Raw genomic sequence first — 15,868 nt, forward strand, 5'->3', positions numbered from 1 at the left:
TTGCCTGTAAGATACAGGTGTAGATAGAGTGATGGTACTATAATACTTTGCAAATAAAAGAGGAGGAGCTTTGTGTTAAAGTAGAAAGCCAAGAAGGTGATGAAAAGGCTGAGGTAACCACTGTGGGGTTTTATAGTCTAGTCACATTTTGGAAGAAGTGGAGCAAAGAAAATGGAGAGTGGCCATTCATTTAGGATTTTACATTTTATGAAGTGCTTTTACATAAAGTATCTTATTTTGTCCTCTTTATAATCTTGAAGAGAAGTAGTAGTCTCCACATTTTACAGATAAAAAATGTGAGGCTAATGATTAATGGGTTCATCTAAAGCCGTATAGTTGTGAGTGCCTTATATTTTTCTCCAGTTGTGTCACACTGCCTCAGCTTGGAGCTGTTAGTGTAATATTACCACATGACAAAATCTGGACAAGATTAGAGTTTTGTCATCACAATGACCATTAATTTTTTCTTTCCTTTATACAATTGTCCCACTGGGGATATTTGATATGAGTAGAACTGCTTACCCCTACACTAAATGTCCCCACACCGCTATGCTTTTAAAATTTCATACCTGCTTTTTATAGTTCTTTAATCTCTTCCACTGCTGTCAGCTGTTACTACTTGATGTATCTGGCAGCTCCCTTACTTCTAATCAGTTGTGCCCCTGGAAACCAGATAAATAAGCTTGTTACTTTTAGACACAATCTTAAGAGTGAGTATGCATTGAGTTAGGACATAGGGAGTCATCTTATGAGAACCCTAACCTTAGTGCTATATTTTTGTGAGTAAAGAGCATGAGTCTTAGTACTTGAGCATTCTTGGAGCTGTTTTTGCTGTTTTCTAGATTCTTGGCTAATTCTGTACAGTTGAAGGTGCTGGATAAGTTACCTAGAAAGGTGAGATGTCAGTTTGTATATTTAGTATATAACCCCTGACCGATTTTAAAAATAGATGTGGATTGGTTGTGACAGGGCATGTGACCATGCTTTAGAAACAGAAGGTTATGAAATTTTAGTGAATAGTAGTCTAGTTGCCAGAGGTTTGAAGTGACTGCCCAGTCTTTATTTCAGAATGATTTGTGACTGCTTCTTTCAGTCCCCAATCCACTCAGCTGGAAAAGTTGCAGACATTCCCTTTTGTTTCCAGTAAGTCTTCTCTCCCTAAACGGTCACAGATACTTCCCGCCAGCCCTCCCCAGATTCACTTGTCTTTCCCTTTTTCCTTCTGTGAAGAAGGCTTTTCATAAAGATTTATTGACTCTCCACAGGGGCATTGTTTCTATAGGAAGCACTACACTCCTCAGTGTGAAATGTGTGTCTCCAGGTGGCTGAATAAAGCACTTTATGACAGTTGGTACAGCATGTGCATAATTCCGATATATGGACTATAGACAGCTTAGAATCATGAACACCCAGTGTATGTCCAAACAGAAATGGTTTTTTTTTGCAAATTTACTTTTCAAATTAATTTTTAAGATGATGGATAATTAGTGACTAATCAATACATTCATTAGGCTACCTGAACTGGGTGGAAATGAGAAAAAAGGCAGAAGAAAGGTGATTTCCCTTCACAGTCTGATGAGTATGAAATTAATAATTGTTAATGTCATTAGAGCTCAGCAAGTTCAATAACTAAAACTTTTGGCCTTCCAAATGTCCCTTGGTAAGATTATATTCTTCATAGTGATGTGATGGGAAGGTGTTTATTTCTTTGCACAGATGAGTTGCAACAAAGAAACTACTCTTACTGTTAGTTAGAAATACGCACATGTCACCTTGTGCTCTGAAAAATGGGAATGAGTTTGAATTAGCTGTTGTCTTTGAAAAATACAACTGTGATACTACCGTCTTATGACTTTGAATTGAGCTTTGGGAGAAAGTTTCTGGTGTGATGCTATTTGGAACCCATGATTGATGATAAGATTTGCGAAGATGATTGAAAGGACACAACTCCTGATACCCTTGTATGAATGTGTTTAAGGCATGAAAGTATTTTCTAGAAACAGATGCAACATCTGGGCCTTGACGGTAGAGAGGGAGATTTTTGGCTTTAGTAGTTGTCCTGTTTTACATGTGATCATATCAGTATATCTGTTGTAGATGACTTTTCAGAGGGAGAAAATTTTGCTTTCCATTTTTTTTGCTTTTGTATATAAGTGTTTATTACAGGAACATACATTTGGTAGGCATTCAGATGCTTCCAATGAAATGTTTATTGCTGAATGAAAAATATTTTTTCTGATGGGAGCAAGTGGTATGCTCTCTAAAGATAATCGGATTTATCTGTTTGAAAATATGGCAATGCAACTGAAGTATCCAGACTGAATGGTAAGCTATGAATTATGCCTACAGAATATTGCAGCTGCTCCCTTATGTGACAACTTTGGCAGTATAGTGAAGGTAAATTATTAAACATTTAAATAGCCTAACTTCTGAATAAAAACAATCAGTGGCTTGATGTGTTATGTTTGGACCTAGCACTAGAAACGCTTCATTCATTATAGTCCTTCTGAGCTCTGTGGCCAGCCCCTCATATTTGAGAAACATAATGCAAGTTTCCCCAGGAGCATGGTTTCAAGTCCTCTGTCTGATGCATCAGTTAGCTTAAGTGCCCTGTGGCTAAAAAGGATATGGTGATAGGTGAGTATCAAGTGTAAGATTTAAAATAAACCAATAAAATTTGAGGCTTTAGACTTTAATTGCATTTTATCTTTCAACTGTGTTGAATTTACTTTTAGAAAACCAGACTAACATTGGCTGGCCAGAGTCTGTGAGGAGCCTCCGATATAATAAATCTTAATTAGGTATCAATAGATATATTAGGGACAAGAGATGAACTATCCAGAAAGGGAAAGGTGAGCAGAACTTTTTGATTTGAGAAGAGGATAATGAAATTAGAGCAAAAGAATGTTTATCTACCTCCTCATTCTTCCTCTCTACCACTACTTTGGTCCAAGCACCTAGTCTTGCTTGCAGATCTCTTATCTTTCCTTATTTTAGCAGTCTTCTACCATTATTACTACTCCTTTCATTCCTTATTCTCGAGTCCCTCTGTCCAACTGGAAATTCTCTATCGAGGTATTATGTAATAGAAGAAATACACAAAGGAAAACTGCTAATCATTTTTCTGTGTGTTGTATTTTTGAAAAGCACTTCCTACTCTACCTTCTTATCTTTATTTATTAATGCTACCCAAATAAAATCTTTACCAGATAATTTCACCCACATTTTTAGAAAGGGACTCTATTATAAGACTGAAAATAAGATAGTTTTGTTTATCAAAGGAACATCATTCTCTGGGTGGTATCTCAATCACTCTGGCACATTATTATCTAGGGTGGCATCCCAATGTACTTCTTTTTTTTAACTTTTATTTAATAAATATAAATTTCCAAAGTACAGTTTATGGATTACAATGGCTTTTTCACCCCATAACTTCCCTCCCACCCGCACCCCTCCCATCTCCCGCTCCCTCTCCCATTCCATTCACATCAAGATTCATTTTCAATTATCTTTATATACAGAAGATCAATTTAGTATAAATTAAGTAAGGATTTCAACAGTTTGAAGCCACACCAAAACACAAAGTGTAAAATACTGTTTGAGTATTAGTTTTACCATTAATTCGCATAGTGCAGCACATTAAGGACAGAGATTCTACATGGGGAGTAAGTGCACAGTGACTCCTGTTGTTGACTTAACAATTGATACTCTTGTTTATGGCATCAGTAATCACCCTAGGCTCTTGTCATGAGTTGCCAAGGCTATGGAAGCCTTTTGAGTTCGCCAACTCCGATCTTATTTATACAAGTGGAAGTTCTCTCCTCCCTTCAGAGAAAGCTACCTCCTTCTTTGATGGCCTGTTCTTTCCACTGGGATCTCACTCGCAGAGAGCTTTCATTTAGGTTTGTTTGTTTTTTTGTTTGTGTGTGTGTGTGTGTGTGTGTGTGTGTTTTTTTTCCAGAGTGTCTTGGCTTTCCATGCCTAAAATACTCTTATGGGCTCTTCAGCCAAAAATGAATGCCTTAAGGGCTGATTCTGAGGCCAGAGTGCTGTTTGGGCATCTGCCATTCTATGAGTCTGCTGTGTATCCTGCTTCCCATGTTGGATCGTTCTCTCCTTTTTAATTCTTTTTTTTGAGTTAATTAATTAATTTATTTTAACTTTTATTTAATGAATATAAATTTCCAAAGTACAGCTTATGGATTACAATGGCTTCCCCCCCCCATAACTTCCCTCCCACCTGCAACCCTCCCCTTTCCCGCTCCCTCTCCCCTTCTGTTCACATCAAGATTCATTTTCAATTCTCTTTATATACAGAAGGTCAGTTTAGCATATGTTAAGTAAAGATTTCAACAGTTTGCACCCACATAGAAACACAAAGTGAAAAATACTGTTTGAGTACTAGTTATAGCATTAAATCACAATGTACAGCACATTAAGGACAGAGATCCTACATGAGGAATAAGTGCACAGTGACTCCTGTTGTTGACTTAACAATTTGACACTCTTGTTTATGGCATCAGTAATCACCCTAGGCTCTTGTCATGAGTTGCCAAGGCTCTCCTTTTTAATTCTATAAGTTAGTATTAGCAGACACTAGTCTTGTTTATGTGATCTCTTTGACTCTTAGACCTATCATTATGATCAATTGTGAACTGAAATTGATCACTTGGACTAGTGAGATGCAGTGGTACATGCCACCTTGATGGGATTGAATTGGAATCCCCTGGCACGTTTCTAACTCTATCGTTTGGGGCAAGTCAGATTGAGCATGTCCCAAATTGTATATCTCCTCCCTCTCTTATTCCCACTCATATACTTAACAGAGATCACTTTTCAGTTTAATTAAAACACCTAAGAATAATTGTGTGTTAATTACAGAGTTCAACCAATAGTATTAAGTAGGACAAAAAATACGAAAAGGGATAAAGTACTAAGTTGTTCATCAACAGTCAGGACAAGGGCTGATCAAGTCATTGTTTCTCATAGTGCCCCATTTCACTTCAACGGGTTTCCTTTTTGGTGCTTGGTCAGTTGTCACTGATCAGGGAGAACATATGATATTTGTCCCTTTGGGACTGGCTTATTTCACTCAGCATGATGTGATCCAGATGCCTCCATTTTGTTGTAAATGACCGGATTTCATTGTTTTTTGCTGCTGTATACTACTCTATAGAGTACATGTCCCATAACTTCTTTATCCAGTCTACTGTTGATGGGCATTTAGGTTGAATCCACGTGTTAGCTATTGTGAATTAAGCTGCAATAAACATTCAGGTGCAGAGAGCTTTTTTGTTTGCCAATTTAATTTCCTTTGGGTAAATTCCAAGGAGTGGTATGGCTGGGTTGTATGGTAGGGTTATATTCAGGTTTCTGAGGAATCTCCAGACTGCCTTCCATAGTGGCTTTACCAGTTTGCATTCCCACCAACAGTGGGTTAGTGTTCCTTTTTCCCCACATCCTCACCAGCATCTGTTGTTGGTAGATTTCTGAATGTGAGCCATTCTAACCGGGGTGAGGTGAAACCTCATTGTGATTTTGATTTGCATTTCCCTGATTGCTAGTGATCTTGAACATTTTTTCATGTGTCTGTTGGCCCTTTGGATTTCCTCTTTTGAAAAATGTCTATTGAGGTCCTTGGCCCATTTCTTAAGTGGGTTGCTTGTTTTGTTGTGGAGTTTCTTGATCCCAATGTACTTCTGATCTTCTCAATGGTTAGCATGAAATTCTCAAGCCAAATTAATTTGAAATCTAGATAAGATCTAGATAAGATAAGATAAATCTAGATAAGATCCTGAAATCAAATTGTTATAGGCATATAGAAATTAGAAAGGCATCTAGCAATTAGAAATCAGTGCTTTATAAAAATGGTTTTTAAAATATTTCATTTCTGGGTCTGGCGCTGTGGCTCACTTGGTTAATCCTCCACCTGTGGTGCCGACATCCCATATGGGCACCGGGTTCTAGTCCCTGTTGCTCCTCTTCCAGTCCAGCTCTCTGCTGTGGCCCAGGAGGACAGTGGAGGATGGCCCAAGTGTTTGGGCCCCTGCACCCGCCTGGGAGACCAGGAAGAAGCACCTGGCTCCTGGCTTCAAATCGGCACAGTGCCGGCCATAGCGGCCATCTGGGGAGTGGACCAACGGAAGGAAGACCTTCCTCTCCGTCTCTCTTTCACTGTCTATAACTCTACCTGTCAAATAAATAAATAAAAATATTTCATTTCTGGAGGAAATAATATTCTAACAACACCCCACCCTAAGAAGATCAATCATTTATCACTAAGAGCCAAATTCTGGTCTCAACCAGCATCATCCCTCAAAAAGTTTTTAAAGGATGGAAGAGAAACATAACAACTGTGACATAGATAAGAAAAGATCTGGTTTATTCATACTTTCGTTCAATCAATATATCATGAAGTCCTACTACATGCCAGTATTGTTTTATGTGGATTCTATCTACCTTCTTAATAGAAAAGATAACATCTCCTAGTTCAAAAGCTCCGGCTCTCCAGTGGTGAGTAATTTAGGATTGAATTAGAATAACCCTTAGTTCCATTTCTCTTTGATAGCTGATGATTCAGTAGTGCTGTGGTATGAGTGTGTTGGAAACCTAAATTCCACTAAAGTCCAAATTCATATTTTAATAGCGTATGGAGGTGGGGCCTTTAGTTGGTGATTAGGATTGAATGAGCCCATGGGAGTAAAGCATCATGATGGCTGGTAGCTGTCTAAGAAGAGGAAGAAACCTGAGCTAGAATGCCTGCTCCATCTCTCAATGGCATGTCTTCTGTTGCTACAAGGCAGTAAGAAGAACCACACCAGACCCCCAAGCAGATGCCTTCAACATGCTGTTGGATTTCCCAGCCTCCAGACCCATGACTTGAGTACACCTCCGTTGTTTATAAGTTACCCAGTCTCAGGTGTTTTGTTATAGCAACAAGAAATAGACTGAGGGGCCTGAGCTGTGGTGTAGCGGGGTAAAGCTGCCGCCTGCAGTGCTGGCATTCCATATGGGGCCAGTTCAAGTCCCAGCTGCTCCACTTCCAATCCTGCTCTCTGCCATGTCCTGGAAAAACAGTAGAAGATGACCCAAGTCCTTGGGCCCCTGACCCGTGTGGGAAGACCCAGAGGAAGTTCCTGGCTCCTGGCTTTGGATCGGCGCAGCTCCGGCTAATAGAGAATGAACCAGCAGATGGAAGACCTCTCTCTCTCTCTTTGCCTCTCCTCTCTCTGTGTAACTCTGACTTCCAAATAAATAAAATAAATCTTAAAAAAAAAAAAAGAAATAGCCGGCGCCGCGGCTCACTAGGCTAATCCTTCACCTAGTGGCGCTGGCACACCGGGTTCTAGTTCCTGTCGGGGCGCCGGATTCTTTCCCGGTTGCCCCTCTTCCAGGCCAGCTCTCTGCTGTGGCCCGGAAGTGCAGTGGAGGGTGGCCCAAGTGCTTGGCTCCTGCACCCAATGGGAGACCAGGAGAAGCACCTGGCTCCTGCCATCGGATCAGCGCGGTGCACCGGCCGCGGCGGCCATTGGAGGGTGAACCAACGGCAAAGGAAGACCTTTCTCTCTGTCTCTCTCTCTCACTGTCCACTCTGCCTGTAAAAAAAAAAATAGTCTGAGACAGGTACTATGTAGTTTGGATCAGTATCAGTATAGTACCTTTGTTCTCTCTGGAATTTTTTTCTCTAGCCTGAGGTATCTTACCCATCATTCATTACCATCATTTATATTTGTTGTTTCCATTGCTTTGATTTTCTTTTCTTAGTTTTTTAACCTTTTATTTTAAAATAGCTTTAAATAAGCTTTCCAAAAAATGATGTGATGCTTCAAAAATAGTACAGAAAATCTAGTGTACTCTTCATTCAGCTTCTCCTAATGTTTACATTTTATATAACTAGAGTATAATATCAAAACCAGGAAATTTGGGGCCAGCGTTGTGGCTTCACAGGTTAAGCCTCTGCCTATGACACCAGCATCCCATGTTAGCACCGGTTTGAGTCTCAGTTGCTCCACTTCCAATCCAGCTAGCTCCCTGCTAATGCTCCTAGGAAAGCAGTGGAAGCCCCTGCATCCATATGGAATACCCAGATGAAGTGTCTGGCTCTTGACTTGGTCCTGATCTAGCCCTAGCCATTGCAACCATTTGGGAGGTAAACCATCGCATGGAAGATCTCTTTCTCTCCCTCTCTCTAACTGTGCCTTTCAAATAAATAAAATAAATCTTTAAAAAATCCAGGAAACTTACATTGGTACAATGCGTGGTTATAAATTTATGCTGTTTTATCACATGTTAAGATTTTTATAGCAAATCAAGATACAAAACTCTTCCGTCACCACAAAGATCTCCCTCTTACTACCTACCCTTTTAGAGTCAAATGCATGCTTCATACCTTTAACCATCTATAACCTCTGGAAACTACCAGTCTGTTTTCTATCTCTAAAACTTTCTCATTTCTAGAATATTGTACAAAAGAAATGCAGTACATGACCTTTTGGGGATTCTTTGTTTTTCCATTGAGCATAATACCCTTGAGATAGATCTGAGTTTTTACTTATATCATTCTTTTTTGTTGCTGAGTAGTATGCCATAGTGTGGCTCTATCATACTTTGCTTAATCATTAGCCCATTTTATTGTTTTATTTTCAGGTTCACCAATTCTTCTTTCTGTTCTGCTATTAATCTCATCTGTTGAGTTTTCAATTTGTCAAATTTATCTTTCAGTTCTAAAATTTCCATTTGAGGTTTCTTTATATCTTCTTTCACTTCTCTGAGACATTTAATATTTTTTCATTTGTTTCAATTGTACCCATAATTTCTTCTTGAAGAATTTAATGAAGCTGATTTAAAATTCTAATCAGATAATTCTAATTTGAGTCATCTCAGTATTGGTGTCTGTTGACTTTTTTCTCCAAGGTTGAGGTTTTCCTGGTTCTTGGTATGATGGTTGATTTTTTTTAAAAGATTTATTTATTTATTTGAAAGGCAGAGTTACAGACACACATACACACACACACACACACACACAGAGAGAGAGAGAGAGAGAGAGAGGAAGAGAGAGGGAGAGAGAGGGAGAGAGAGGTCTTCCATCTGCTGGTTCACTCCCCAAATGGCTGCAACATCTTGAGCTGTGCCGATCCGAAGCCAGGAGCCAGGAGCTTCTTCCGGGTCTCCACACGGGTGCAGAGGCACAAGGACTTGGGCCATCTTCTACTGCTTTCCCAGGCCATAATCGAGAGCTGGATCAGAAGCAGAGCAGCGAAGACTCAACCTGCGCCTATATGGGATGCTGGCACTGCAGGCAGCAGCTTTATCCGCTATGCCACAGTGCTGGCCCCGATGGTTGATTTTTAATTGAATCCCAAACATTTCGGGTATTATACTAGCATATGAATCACTCAAATTTACATTTTATTCATCAGGGCTTGTCTAGCATTGCTTCTGAATGGGAAAGAGGTTTTCTGTCTGATTTCTATCATGTAGAAATAAATGTGTAGGTTTCCCATTTAACTTTCCTTGACACTCTGGTCAAGCAGAGGATGTTATTGCTAGGTGGGGCTGGCGCTGTGGCTCACTTGGTTAATCCTCCACCTGCAGCGCCGGCATGCCATATGGGCACCGGGTTCTAGTCCCTGTTGCTCCTCTTTCAGTCCAACTCTCTGCTGTGGCCCAGGAAGGCAGTGGAGGATGGCCCAGGTGCTTGGGCCCTGCACCCACATGGGGTACCAGGAGGAGACACCTGGCTCCTGGCACAAGTGTTTCTTTTTGCATATGCTTTTATTTATCTTAGATAAGTGGATTGTTGAATGTCAAGGACATATGATAGGTGTATGTTTGTGTTTTGCGAAATTGCTAAACTCTTCCAAAAAGTTTGTACTACCAGCAGCACCGGCCATGGCAGCCATTTGGGGGATGAACCAACAGAAGGAACACCTTTCTCTCTGTCTCTCTCTCTCTGTCTGTAACTCTACCTGTCAAATAAATAATAAAAAATGAAAAAAAATTTTGAAAAAAAAAGTTATTGCTAGGCAACAGGGGCAGGATTTCAGGCTCTCCACTAAGCCTCTACTGAAATCACTTTGATAGGGGGTCCAGGAGTGAGTCTTTCCTATTGGGTAGAGGTGTTATTTCTGGTCCTCCAAATGATCTCTGCTGACAAGGCAGGGAAACCTCCTTACTATAAGGTGAGAATGAAGATCCAAGCTCCCTATTCAGTCTTCTCTGATACTACCTAATGTGGAAGGTGGAAAGAGTGCCTTCTTACAGTTGAGTCAGGGCAGAGTCTAGATGACAAGCTCTACCGACAGAAGATCAAGGACCTCCACAAAAGTACTCCTACATCCAGAAGACCAGGCCTAATAGGAACTACTTCTATCATGCTTTTGGATTTTCCCACTTGGAAGCGCTGCTGGATGACAACAAGGAATTGCAGCGGTTCAAAGCTGTGTCTACCAAGAGAAAAGAGGACCTGGTGTCCCAAGGTTTCACTGAATTCATAATTGAGGATTTCCGCAACACGTTCATGGACCTGACTGAGCAGGTGGAGAAGCAGATCTCTGCAGCAGATCTGCTAGCCTCCTTCAATGACCAGAACGCCTTGGACTACCTCGTGGTCTACCTGCAGCTGCTTACCTCAGGCTACCTGTAGCACAAGAGCAATTTCCTCAAGCACTTCATCAAGGTGGGGTGGACTGTCAAGGAGTTCTTCCAGCAGGAGGTGGAGCCCATTTGCAAGGAGAGTGACCACATGCATATCATCACGCTGGCCAAGGCCCTCAGCATCTCTATCCAGGTGGATACGTGGACCGTGGTGAGGGTGGCACTATCAATCCTCACGTCTTCCCCCAGGGCTCTGAGCCCAAAGTCTACCTTCTCTACTGGTCTAGACGCTACAATATCCTGTACAAATAGCGCTACCCCTAGCCTGCCGCTGCCCTGCATGCCCTCCCCTCTGCCAGGTGCTAGACATGTATGGGTTTTTGTGTGTGTGTGTGGTTGTAAAGGGTCATATTTCACCCACCTCCACCACACACACAAGTGCAACTTTCCTTATCATTTCGCTAGAAAGTGTATCCCTTTTCTTGGGGCGTGATGTTAAACACTTAGAAATCTTTAAAAGTGGTACTAATACTGTTGCAGTTGTGTTAATAATGCCATGATTTCCCTTTGATTTTAATACATAATTTATAGAGATATATAACCGACACTTAATAAAGCACATTTAATCTTTGCAATTTAATGTACACACACATCACCACAATCTAAATAATAAATCTATCATCCACAAAAATTTCTTTGTGCCCTTCTGTATTCCCTCTATTCCTTCCCCATTCTCTTCCTTTCCTCCCAGGAAACTACTGATTGCCTTTCTGTCACTACAGATTAATTTGCATGTTTTAGAATTTTCTGTAAATGGATTCATACAGAATGAACTTTTTATCTGGTTTCTTCCATTCAGCATAATTATTTTCATATTCATCCATGCTATTATATGTATAAACAGCTCATTCCTCTTTTATTGTTGACTAGTGGTATATTGGTGTAGATATGACACTTGTTTTTCTTTTCAACTGTTAATAAATAGTTCCCATTTTTGACTATTTCAAATAAATACTATGAACATCTGTGCACAAGTGTTTCTTTTTGCATATGCTTTTATTTATCTTAGATAAGTGGATTGTTGAATGTCAAGGACATATGATAGGTGTATGTGTTTTGCGAAATTGCTAAACTCTTCCAAAAAGTTTGTACTACCACTGACAATGTATGAGAGTTCCAGTTGTTCCACTTCTTGCTGAGACTTGGTACAGTGAGTCTTTTTAATTATAGCCATTCTTAGTGAGTGTATAACAATTTATCTTATACGAAGTTGATTTTTTTTAAAGATTTATTTATTTATTTGAAAACCAGAGTTACACAGAAAGAGGAGAAGCATAAAGAGAGAGAGAGAGAGAGAGAGAGAGAGAGAGAGGTCTTTTATCCAATGGTTCACTCCCCAGTTGGCACAACTGCCGGAGCTGTGCCGATCCAAAGCCAGAAGCCAGGAGCTTCTTCCGAGTCTCCCACGCAGGTGGGACTTGGGCCATCCTCCACTGCTTTCCCAGGCCATAGCAGAGAGCTGGATCAGAAGTGGAGCAGCCAGATCTTGAACCAGCGCCCATATGGGATGCCAGTGCATCAGGCCAGGGCATTAACCTGCTGCACCACAGCACCAGCCCCCAACTGAGTAGTTTTAACCTGCATTTCCCTGATCACTAATAATGTCATTTATCTTTTCATGTGCTTCTAAATAAATTCTTTGTTCAAGGGTTTGATCAAGTATCTTGTTCAGATTTATTAAGTTCTTTGTCATTGAGTTGTAAGATGGAAATGTGGATTATGAAAAAAACTATGCATCAATTGCCATATTTTTGCACCAAAATAATTTATCTTTTAATTCAGTTTTCCACAAACTTTTTGAAGTACCTCTGTATATTCTAGATATAAATCTTTTGTCAGAAATGTTTTGCAAATATTTTCTCAGCTGTGGCTTGGCTTTATACTTTCACAATGATGTCTTCTGAAGGGAAAATGCTTTTAATGTTTATGAAATCCAATTTAAGATTTTACCCTCTATATTTTGTGGCTGTGTGCAACATTTAAGGAATCTTTGACAAAGATTAGTATATTAATGCTTTCTTCATTTTTTTCTTCTATAAGTTTTAGTTTTATATTTAGGTTTATGATTCATATTGATGCAGGGTTTTTGTACAGCATATGGTAAGGATGAAGGTGTATTTACTTATTTGCATATAAATATCCACTTGTTTCAGCACCATTTGTTGAATAGACTGTTATTTTACCAATGTGTTGCCTTGGCACTTTTGTTAAAAATCAATTGACAATATAAGCAGGCCTATTTCTGGGTTCTCTTTAGTTTCATTGATCTATTTGTATCTATACAATATTATACTGTCATGACTACTTTAGCTTTGTTTTAACTCCTGAACAAAGTAGTGTAAGTCTTCCAGCATTATTCTTTTTCAAAATTGTTCTGATTAGTTTATGTGCTTTATTTTTGCTTAAACAATTTAGAATCAAATTGTTGTTCTCTACAATCATTTCTTATAATTTTGGATTTATTCTTTTACTGCTTCATATGGGAAGCTGAGGTCATTTAGAACTTTTCTATTTTTCTAAGACAGATATTTAATGCTATAAAACTTCCCCTAATTAATGATTATATTCATCATCATTTAGTTCAAAATCTTTTCTGATTTTGCTTTTGATTTCCTCTTTGACTCATTGATTAATTAGAAGCATTATTTAATTTCCAAATACTTGAATGACTTTTCAAAGATCTCACCTTCTGATTTAATTTCATTGTGATGAAAGAACATACTTTTGTGTGACTTTAGTTCTTTTAAATTTATTGAGATTTGTTTCAGGCCCAGAACGTGGTCTATCTTGGTAAATGTTCCATGGACAGTTGAAAAAAAAAAGTATACTCTCTGATGCTGAGTTGAGTTTTCTATAAATATCAATTAGTTCAGTTTGGTTGATAATGTTCACCAAGTCTTCTGTCTCCTTATGAATTTTCTGTTACTCCATCAGTTTTTGAGGAAAGAATATTGAAATCTCTGAGTATAATCATGTGTTTTTCTATCCTTGCAGTTCTATAGTTTTTTTTTCTTTATATCTTGTGGAACTCTGTCATTAAATGAAGAAACATTTAGATTTGCTATGTCCATGTTATGAAAATTGATCCCTTTTTCACCATGAAATGACCTTTTTTTGGCCCTGGTTGTATTTTTTTGCTCTAAAATCCACTTTATATTGTCAATATAAACACTCCAGCTTTCTTTTGATTAGTATTAGCATGGTATATCTTTGTGTCTTTATATTTAAGATATGTTTCTTGTTGGCTTTTTAAAATCCAATCTGACAGTTTCTGCCTTTTAATTGAGGTATTTTGACCATTTGTATTGAATGTGATAAGTGATGTTGTCCAGTTTAAGTATATCTTCCTGTCATTTATTTTCTATTTCTTTTATCTTCATTCCATTTTCCTTCTCTTCCTGCCTTCTTTTGGATTACACAATAGTTGTTATGATTCTTCTGTAAGCCCTTTGTTGACTTCTTAACTTTACCTCTGTCTTATTATTTTAGTGCTGCTTAGAGTTTACATAATAAGAAAAAATTACATATAATTACCATTTCCATGTTCTTTGTTCCTTTGTATAGATGTATATTTCAGTCTTCTGTCGTTTTACTTTTTCCTAAAGGTTTTGTTGTAATATTTCTCATGCTTTGAGTTTGCTGGTAATGAATATTTTTAAGCTTCAGATAATGGTAGGTTGGTATACTTGTATAATAAATAATGCAGAGACCCTTTGTCTTATTTCCCCCAATGGTAACACCTTGTGATACTATAGTATTAGAACTAGAATGTTGACATTGATGCAGTCAAGATACAGAAAAGTTCCATTACCATGAGAATACTTCTTGTTGCCTTTTATACTACACCTAACCTCTACCCCCTACCTCATTCATGGCAACCATTAATCTGTTCTCCATCACTTCTAGATTGTTACATAAAAGAATTAATATATTATATGTCCATTGAAATTGGTTGTTTTTATTCTACACAATGCCCTGGACATTCATTTAAATTGTTGTGTATCAACAATCCATTCCTTTTATTTGTTTATAATTCATTCAACCTTTAACATGTGGAAGCAGATTTGGTCTGTTTCCAGTTTGGGCTAGACCTAAAGCTGTTATGAATGTTTGTATATAGGTTTTTGAATAAACACAATTCAGTTTCTCTGGGTCATTTCTCAAGAGTGTAATTTTGAGGTTGTACGGTAGTTCAATGTTTAATTTTATAGAAACTCAGACCTTGTTACCCAGAACAACTGTACCACTTTCCAATCCCATTAGCAATGTATGAGTGATCCAGTTTCTCCACATCCTTGCCAAATTTGGGATTGTGACTAATTTTTATTTTGAACATTCAGATACATATGTTTGTGATCATTTCAAACAGTTTGTGGTGGGGCAGGTGTTTGGCCTAGCAGTTAAACCACCAGATGTGATACTCGCTTTACATATTGGAGTTTGAGTGCCAACTCTGCTTCCAGTTCTGGCTTTCTGCTATTGCACACCCTGGGAGGCAGCAGATGATGGCTTAAATGACTGAGTCCCTTCCACCCCATATAGGAGACCTGGATTTAGTACCTGACTCCTAAATTTGGCCAATCCCAGTTTCAGCCATTGTGGACATTAGGAGAATGGAGATGCAATGGCAGCTCTCTGTCTCACTGCCTTTCAAATAAAACAAAATTAATAAATATTTTTTAAGTTTATGGAAAATAGAATTTGAAGATAAATTCACTTTGGTGGAAAAAATTTTAAGATCCATGCATATAAAGTATCTTCAAAACGTTAATGAACATATATATTATCAAAAAAAACTCTGCATGGATTTCAAAATTGTTTTGTTCCAAAATACACTTATCTTCTAATTTTTCCACGAACTTTTTGAAGTACCTTCATAGTGATACCTCACTGTGGTTTGAGGTTGCATTTTTCTAATGGCTAATGGCATGGAATATCTTTTCATGTGCTTATTTTACATCTGTATATTCTTTAGTGATATATCTCTTTATATCAATTTCCCATTTTCTAATTGGATTTTTGCAGCTATTGAGTCTTGATAGTTCTTTTTTTAAACTTTTATTTAATAAATATAAATTTCCAAAGTACAGCTTATGGATTACAGTGGCTTTTTTACCCCATAACTTCCCTCCCACGCGCACCCCTCCCATCTCCCGCTCCCTCTCCCATTCCATTCACATCAAGATTCATTTTCAATTATCTTTATATACAG

At 38.5% G+C, this 15,868-nt stretch overlaps 1 protein-coding gene and 1 pseudogene across 6 annotated transcripts in view; both read left to right on the forward strand.

The window, feature by feature from the left end:
• The window catches only part of LOC103351881 (ubiquitin thioesterase OTUB1-like), a 98,980-nt pseudogene extending 86,137 nt beyond the window's left edge, over positions 1-12,843 (forward strand).
• The window catches only part of EDA (ectodysplasin A), a 358,022-nt gene that overhangs the window by 121,512 nt on the left and 220,642 nt on the right, over positions 1-15,868 (forward strand). The window lies entirely within an intron of this gene.

Source organism: Oryctolagus cuniculus, chromosome X (genome assembly GCF_964237555.1).
Source record: "Oryctolagus cuniculus chromosome X, mOryCun1.1, whole genome shotgun sequence".
Taxonomy (NCBI): domain Eukaryota; kingdom Metazoa; phylum Chordata; class Mammalia; order Lagomorpha; family Leporidae; genus Oryctolagus; species Oryctolagus cuniculus.